The following is an 8,052-nucleotide window of genomic DNA, read 5'->3' on the forward strand; positions in this document are numbered from 1 at the left end:
CCTTCCTCCGCCCCGGCCGAGCTTTTATAGCATGAGGAGATTCTCCGGCGTGTTGGAATGGATGCGTTCCGACCACCAAAGTCGGAATTCTATGCCAGAATGTGTGGGCGGCTAGGCTGTAAAATGTTATATAAGTAGCCGAAGTTTAAAACCCCCACATGTATATATAGCATTCAGCATTTCACATGAGTCACGACTGGACCCAGCCTCATTTCATTTTAATTTCAGATTCATTTTATCTGCATTTCTTTTTCATTAGGTATCCAATCAAGGATGGAGGGAGAGAATAGGGGGTGAGAGAACAGCAAGCAGAAAAAAAAAAAAAAAAAAAAAAAAAAATATATATATATATATATATATATATATAAGAAACGAAAAAGCGCATAAACCACGTCACATATTCAGTCGCCGTCGCGGAGCATAGCTGGGTTGTTCTTTGACCCGTCAAGTACATCCAAAGGTGGGTCCAGTGTCCACGTGGGCACTTGCGGCTCGAGATCCCACCAACTCATCCTTCACGGTTTGCCGATATCTATATGGCTGCAGGGTTGTCGGTCCCACTAGCCCAGCCCTTTTCTTGATGCGACGTGGGAGCACAGTGACCAGACCTTGTAGGGATCTGATGGTCACCGGATCAGCTGCATTTGATGCTGTGTTAGGGGACCAATAGTAACACTCTACGTCAGCTATCAAGTGTACATTGGCGCGCAACCACTCCAACTTCCCACTTAGCGTCATGGCTGACGTGGGGCTTGATTATTGGTTAGACAGCTCCTAATACAATCCATCTAATCAACAAATTTTGATGGGAACGATGGTGTGAGACGAAAACCAGGGGAAAGTAGCATATAATAATAAATTAATAAAGTATGTAAATATGGGATCGGGATTGAGCAATTTACATTTTATTTTAATAATAAAAAAAGAACTTAGTTGCGGTGACTGAGAGGGTTAGAACTGGAGAAAAATCGGAACATCTTTTTTAAAGAGAGGGAGGGAGAAAGATAGAGAAGCTGGGTGGAGATGATTGATTGGGGCACATTGGACGGTGGAGAAGAGGTAGGGTCGAAGAGGGAAGCTGTCGTTTGTGTAAATAAAAGAGAGAAAAACGGTTTAGCTAGAATCAGAACGTACAAGTGACAGTTTAGAATTGATGTTAATGCATGGCGGATTGTATAAAGTGAAGGTTTTTGACATTTTGAATATTTATAACTTTACCTTGAAAATTAAAAATCTGTATTGAGCCAGTTCATACTTCCAAAAATTATTATCGCTCGTGATAAAAATTTGTAATCAGATTTTGATTTAATGGCTTTATTGCCCATGTATGATTCTCGTTAAAGTTGCTTCTGCTGATGCAGTACTAGTACTTGTTTTCAATTGTGGTCGATGATACATGATACTAGCATAGTAGTTATAATAAGTGGCAACTAGCAACTATAGGCAGCCAATTTAATTTGATCTGATGATGGGAATTATTGTTGTTATTGTCATGACGTCGAGCCCGCTTCCCTCTCCCCTTGACTGAGTCCATATACTCCATATTGCATAGGATTGGAGAGAGAGAGATGGGTCCCAGTCCATCTCTTGCAGAAATTGTTCTGGCCCGGTCCTACAAAGTGGGTTAGCTAGGCGTGGAGCCCGCCTAAATTTGCCAGATCTGAATGTATCATTGCGACTTAGGTGTGGAGCCCGTCTTGGTCGAGTACCGATGTGATGTAAAGTATTGCACATTCATGGAATCGTGGAACACCGAACGCAAATTGCAGACGTAAAAACAAAATTAAAAATATCGACGGTGTGTTCGAGCCTCGAGGTAGGTCTCAGGAAGAAATTATTGCAAACGTAGAAAAAATAATAAAGAACACAGCGTACCCAGCATACATTGTGTCAGGCAGGCGCTGGCCCACTCTCCGGGAGATCCATTCCACCTCCCACTTCCAATGTGGAATCTCCGATGCCCATGATATTCGATTCAACGTGCATAAAGACGAATGGTCTTGGGAACAAATGGTGTACCATTTACACTTTCGAGGTGAGGGAGGAGGGGTGAGGATGTGTAATGGTGCGGGAAGGACAAGAAATGTTGTTGCGTTGTCGCGGTGGAATCAGAATCTCACCTGCTACTTGGCACGAGCTGCCCACACACCACACTGTTTAGCCCTCCCAAGGTTAAAAGGGCAAATAATCAAAACAAAAAGGGCGTACACACACGTGTGTTTCGCATGTGATTTCATGATTTCTTGTTTAAAATCGAGGTGGGGTTATAATTAAATTGGGTGTGATTGCACCGGATCATTTGTTTAATGGTTTCATCGCTTACTACCCTCTACGGCGGCAATTGTTTATTTAGGGCACTGGATCATTTGCCTTAATAATGTTGGTGCCAAAACTGCACTCAACCTGCACATCAATTAGTACATAAAAAAACTTAACGGTCCATTAAAATTTTAAACCCATCAATTGAGTTTTACATAAATGAATCTTTCAAAAACAAACACATCCTAACTTGCACGAACGGGGAGGTTTATTGCAACTATGGTTCCCATGATGAAGGCCAACCCACATTTACTACCAGTGTCATAAAACAACTAAATTAAACCCTTTGATTTGTTGCCATCATCTCACGTTGAATTAGATTAAGTAAATTCTTGGTGGAGCCATTATAATAAATCTAAGGCCAAGAATTTTTATTTTAACCCTACGACTCGGACAATAGCCTAGCAAAAGTGAATTCGTAGGCATACAACATCTGGGAACATGGTAGTTGGTACTTATTGGTACATACACGTTGTAGTCCATTGTATAGCGAATTCTTGTATGTCGTTTGGTCGGTTCTAAGGGTGTTCATAGATCGGGTTAGGTCAGTTTCAATCATTTTTTTCAACTGACTCAATTTAGTTGGTTTAGTTATTGATTAAATCGAAATCAACTGACCCTAAAGCCAATCCAAACATGACGGGTCAGTTTTTCGGTTTAGTCGGTTTATATATATATATATTTAATTGATTAGTTTTTTTATGTAAAACTGAATTTTTTGTCAATATATATTTAAATTTATATAAAACTGAATTAAATATTGTACCATTGTATTATATCTTTATTGATCTTATGTTTTATCATAAATAACCAATTTATTTTTCAAAGTTTGAACAAACACAAATAAAATATATCTGCCTTTAACATATAGGGTAAGGACTAATATAATTAATTATTACTTAAACAGCTAAACATATAGGACCGGTTCAGTTTGGTTTCACCGAACCGAGTTATCAGTTTATTTTTTCATATAAATCAAAACTGACTAGTGGTTTTAAAAAACTGACTAACTCGAGTTGGATCAAACCGGTTTAATCGATTTAATCAATTTAACATTTAATGTGACACCCCTAATAAGTCCTATAGTTGAAAAGAACTTAAGAGATATTGGGGCTACGAGCTTAAAAGATATATACCTATCGAATGATTGAGAGAGAAGCTAGTGTTGGTATATCAGTAAGTTAAGTACCAAGGCCATTTTGAGTAGAAGGGGTTATTCAAACTGGAGGCCACGAGGACCACAACCAAGATCAACACGGGCCAATGAGCTTTGAGACCACAAACCTTCACCATGAGTTCTTGATTGGATGAATGGATAGTGTGATCGGGTGAATCTTGCCCACCTACTTGAGGCAAAGTTCAGTTGTTATTCGTGCACCGCCTATTTCCTCAATACCCATTTAACACTTACAACCTGTTTGTTTTTGGATAATTAAAGGGGAGAAAGCATGGTTCAAAGTATGGAAAGGCGTATTGATACTTAGATACACACAAAATCAGTTTTTTTTTTAGTTTTTTTTTTTTTAACTTTGGTTTTTGGGGAGTTAAAAAAGGTTTCTAATTTTATTGAAAAAGGGTGGGGTCCCAAAACACCTGTAAATTGATATGATACGATTCACCTAATACGGGGCATATTGTATCGATTTTTTAAACCTTATGAGAAAATCGATCAAATTTCCACATTCATGGATAGGTAATTGTAGGTTCTACTGTAAATCATTTTTCCATATGTATAATTCATCTCTTAAGTGGATAAATAATTTTTTAGAGCTGTAATGTGAGCCAAGCTAGAAGAGTCAACATGGCCCATTACAACAAGGGTTGTGCTAGGCATGGCATTGTCGCTATAGTTCCGTGCCAAGCCAAGCCAAGGTACAACATGGGAACATGGCCCAGGCTGTATAGGGGATTGGGCCTCCGAGACACGATCAAGATGCAAGACATGACACAACCCTTATATCGGCCTGACATGAAACAACACCAATGTGGCATGCGAGAATATAGCCCTTAGAGGAGGACCAATGGTTATATTTGCTTTGTTAGGTATTTTGACTAAAATATCCCCAACAGCTATAAACTGCCACTAGGGGCCTAGGGGTATTTATGTATTTTACATTATTGGGGCAAAATGACTTAAATGCTCCATAATAATATGAAAGTAACCAAAGTACCTCTCCCAACAGCCATAAACAATTAGTTTTGGAGGGTATAATCCCCTAAATCCTATAAATGCCCTACCCTGCTTCATTTTTATAGTTATACTCTTTTACATACCCTCATACTTTATTACTTTCTACAATGACCGATTCTTCCCAAAATCCTCTTCTTTTTGTTGATGAAGCCTAATCCAATAATGTTAAGTCCCACTTTAGTAACAGAAGGAGCAAAGTTTGGACTTGCTTGAGATTGTGAAAATCTTTAAAAGGAAAATAAAGCAGTTTACAAAAAGTGTAGATACAATTTTAGTTGCCACAGTAGTCGTGACACTAGCCATTTGTTTAGACATATGACATTTGACCTGAAATAGGGAAGAGGAGGAGAGTAGCTTGAATGATCAACTCCATTGTATTATTTTTGTAATGTATTTTTTATTTTTTTGTACATATTAAATTTGAAATGAAATAATTTTTTCTCACTTTTTTTTCAACTTATTGTGTACCATTCATGTTAATTTTTTACTATTATATGTTTTTTTTTCTAATTTTTCTTATTCTAGGAAAATTGGAAAAGAAAAAAATAGGCCGACTTGGACCTGGCCTGCCATGGCCCAGTTCCTTAGGCCTAGCACAACAAATTTGGGAATCAAGCCACAGGTCGTACCGGGCCTGACCTGGGAAGGGGACTGTGCTACCCAAGCATGTCCCGCCAAGGCTCAAGGCCCAGCCAGACATAACACAAATGGTGTTCAAACCGCCTTCAATTCGTACTGTGCTGGCAAGGCACGACTCACATTACATGCTGATAATTTTTTCACCTGAAGGAATAGTTGTCAAAACATCATCACACAAAATGTGTTTCATCTAATTATAACATGGGCAAATTTCTTAAATTATCCCTAAAGTTTAAGAAATTGATTAACTATACTTCTACTGGTTTTGACAATTAACTAAATCTTACTTACCGTTAGTATCAGTTAACGGAAGGATTAAAAAGATAATGTTACCCATCAATCTTCTTTAAATTTTCAAAATCCTAGAACCATGATTTGTAGCTAAGAATTATCATGATTTGTAGATGAGACCAAGAATGATCTAACATTAAACTTGGTCGACCCAGAACCAACAAATTCGATAAACTTTATCAATGTTTAACAGGCCTCTTGTTTGTTTGTGCCAGAAAACCAAATGAGCTCAAAGGTTTGTTATTAATGAAAAATTTTAGTGGGTTTCTGGTTTTGAAGAGAGATTGTTAATGGGGTTTTCGTTTGCTAACCATTTATGTTCAATACTATTTGGGTCTTTTGGTTCTTCTGCCACCCGATGAAGAGGGTGACTACTAGAACAAGAAAGGAGGAACCGAGGCCAACTCCAATTACAATGGCTAGTTTCTGGGCCTTGCCTTTCCCTGGTAATGGTAGAGCAAAGCTTGTTAGATTGACATAAGTGAGAAAGAAAGGGAGAGATACTGTTTGCTGAATCTAAATCTTCCTAGATGAGGTAGTCCCTCCTCTCTGATTCTTTCTCATTCTCTCACGACAAGAACATTGGCAACACTTGCGATTTCTAGCATATCATTCTTTTTGTTGGGGTTTTTTCTTTTCTTCCTCTGTTTTATTCTTCTTTTTTCCAGATATTGTCTCCAACATTGAAAGCTGTTGGAAAGTTATCGAAGGAGAAGTACGATTCCAAGTAGGAGCATGTCGTCGACGTCCTAGAAGCGACAGAGGTAGAGAAGGGATCTATTTCTTCCTATGTTTTTTTCTTCTTTATTCCTGGTTTTGTCTCCTACATTGAAAGCTGTTGGGAAGGGTTATCCGAGGAGAGGGACGATTCCAAGTAGGAGCATGTCATCGACCTCCTTGAAGCGGTAGAGGTAGAGGAGGTGATAAGCCTCGGTCTGGGTAATGAAGTCAACGAAGCAGACAACATTGATGACGATGACGAGCTCCTCATCGTCTTCAGAAAGCCTCTGTTTCACCCCTAACCTACACGCACATTAAATGTAAAAATCAAGTGTTGCTTTCTTTCTCCCTTTCTTATTCTTCTCTTCCATCACACCAGAAGGCAGAAGTAGAACTCCATTACTGTAGAGAGAGAGAGAGTAGAACCTCATTCTAAAAAGGCATAAAAATAGGTTTGAAATGATTGGTAATTCGCTACCTCCATTGCCTTAGTATTGGAAAGGTCAAACTTTCTGAGGGAGCTCGTCTCCCAAGCTTTGGTTTTCAGAAGAGAAATAAACAAGAAATGACACTGTCGATTATCTCTCTTTAAGGGATGACATGCTCCTATTGGGCCCAATGATGGTGGATCTGAGTATGGCTCAGATCTCAGATCTAGGTTTCTTGTAGATCTAGATCTGGGCACCAAACCTTCTCTTGATCTTGGGAAGTGCTTCAACCTTCTGCAGACTTGGGCACCTTTTCCGAGTGAGTGAGGGAGGGGCCCAAGATGGAGATGATGAAACTGGAGAGAGAGAATGGAGAAGAAGAAGAAGAGAGAGAGAGTGAGAGAGTGAACGTGAAGGGTAAAATTGGATGTTAAAAAAAAACTATGTCAGTTGATGTTTCGTGTGTATAGAATTTGATGGAATATCTAAGAGTAAAGTTAGTCAATTATTGAAACAATAGGAACACTTTAAGACAAAAAGAATATAATTAATTAATTTCTTAAACCTTAGGGTAGTTTAAGAAATTCACCCTTATAAATTTTTTGGGTAAATATAGTCAATTGTTTAATTTACTTGAATTATGATTAAAATAACACAAATAAATGCATCCGAATAAATAATTCCCAATAAACATTAATATGGATGAGTGGATTGATCCATATAAATGACTTACCGAAAAATGAATCGGAACAAGCAACCAACTATCCATATAATGAGCACATGCATCTTAAAAGGCTACCTCCCTTTAATCGGATAGTTCCCATCACATGATTAGTATGCAACTCCTCAACTCCAAAAATCCTAGCTGAGATCAAGGGTTTCTAGTTTCAGTACTTTTAACTTGGAGTCTGGGACCACTTTCTTTCTCCATCTTTCCTTTCTATTTTTTTTTTCAAATATTTGATGTTTTAATTGAGTCTGGTGTGTTCTTTATACACCGCTTCTCGCACTGACCTCACACCATGTCCCAACTGTACATCAAGAATCTCTCGTATTCTTCATGAAAGATGTTTCAAACGATTATAATGTTTTTTTTTTAAATAGAATCTTTCCATTAAACTGATAACCCCAGAAGGGAATAAGTCCAAACAAAAAACAAAATCAGTGCAAAGCAACAAAAAGAAAATTTGGCATACCATAAGAAAACTACAAGCTTGGGGAGCAACTAAGCCAAAAAAAAATCCAGCAATTAGTGAAAAAAAAAATCAGCTTGGACTAGAGAGTTTAACCATTCTGGGTCTGAGCAACCGCCAATGAAACCTCTAATCGCTGAAACCCTTTTGAGCTAAAGCATGAGAAGTTCTGTTTTAACTCCTGTCGCAAAAAAGAGCAAGGGAGGGAGAGGGGCTATTGTTATAACTTATGTTTATAACAAGGTTATAATTATTCAAATATACACTTATA

General features: G+C 38.1%; 1 long non-coding RNA gene across 1 annotated transcript; it reads left to right on the forward strand.

Moving 5' to 3' along the window:
- Positions 1 to 5,711: 5,711 nt before the first annotated feature.
- On the forward strand, positions 5,712 to 6,637 carry LOC148875392 (uncharacterized). Its single transcript, XR_016104734.1, has 2 exons — positions 5,712 to 5,975; positions 6,109 to 6,637. It is a non-coding gene; the product is annotated as an uncharacterized LOC148875392 (long non-coding RNA).
- The last annotated feature ends 1,415 nt before the right edge of the window (positions 6,638 to 8,052 follow it).

This window comes from Nelumbo lutea, chromosome 1, assembly GCF_056320005.1.
Source record: "Nelumbo lutea isolate HS-2025 chromosome 1, American lotus-T2T, whole genome shotgun sequence".
NCBI lineage: Eukaryota > Viridiplantae > Streptophyta > Magnoliopsida > Proteales > Nelumbonaceae > Nelumbo > Nelumbo lutea.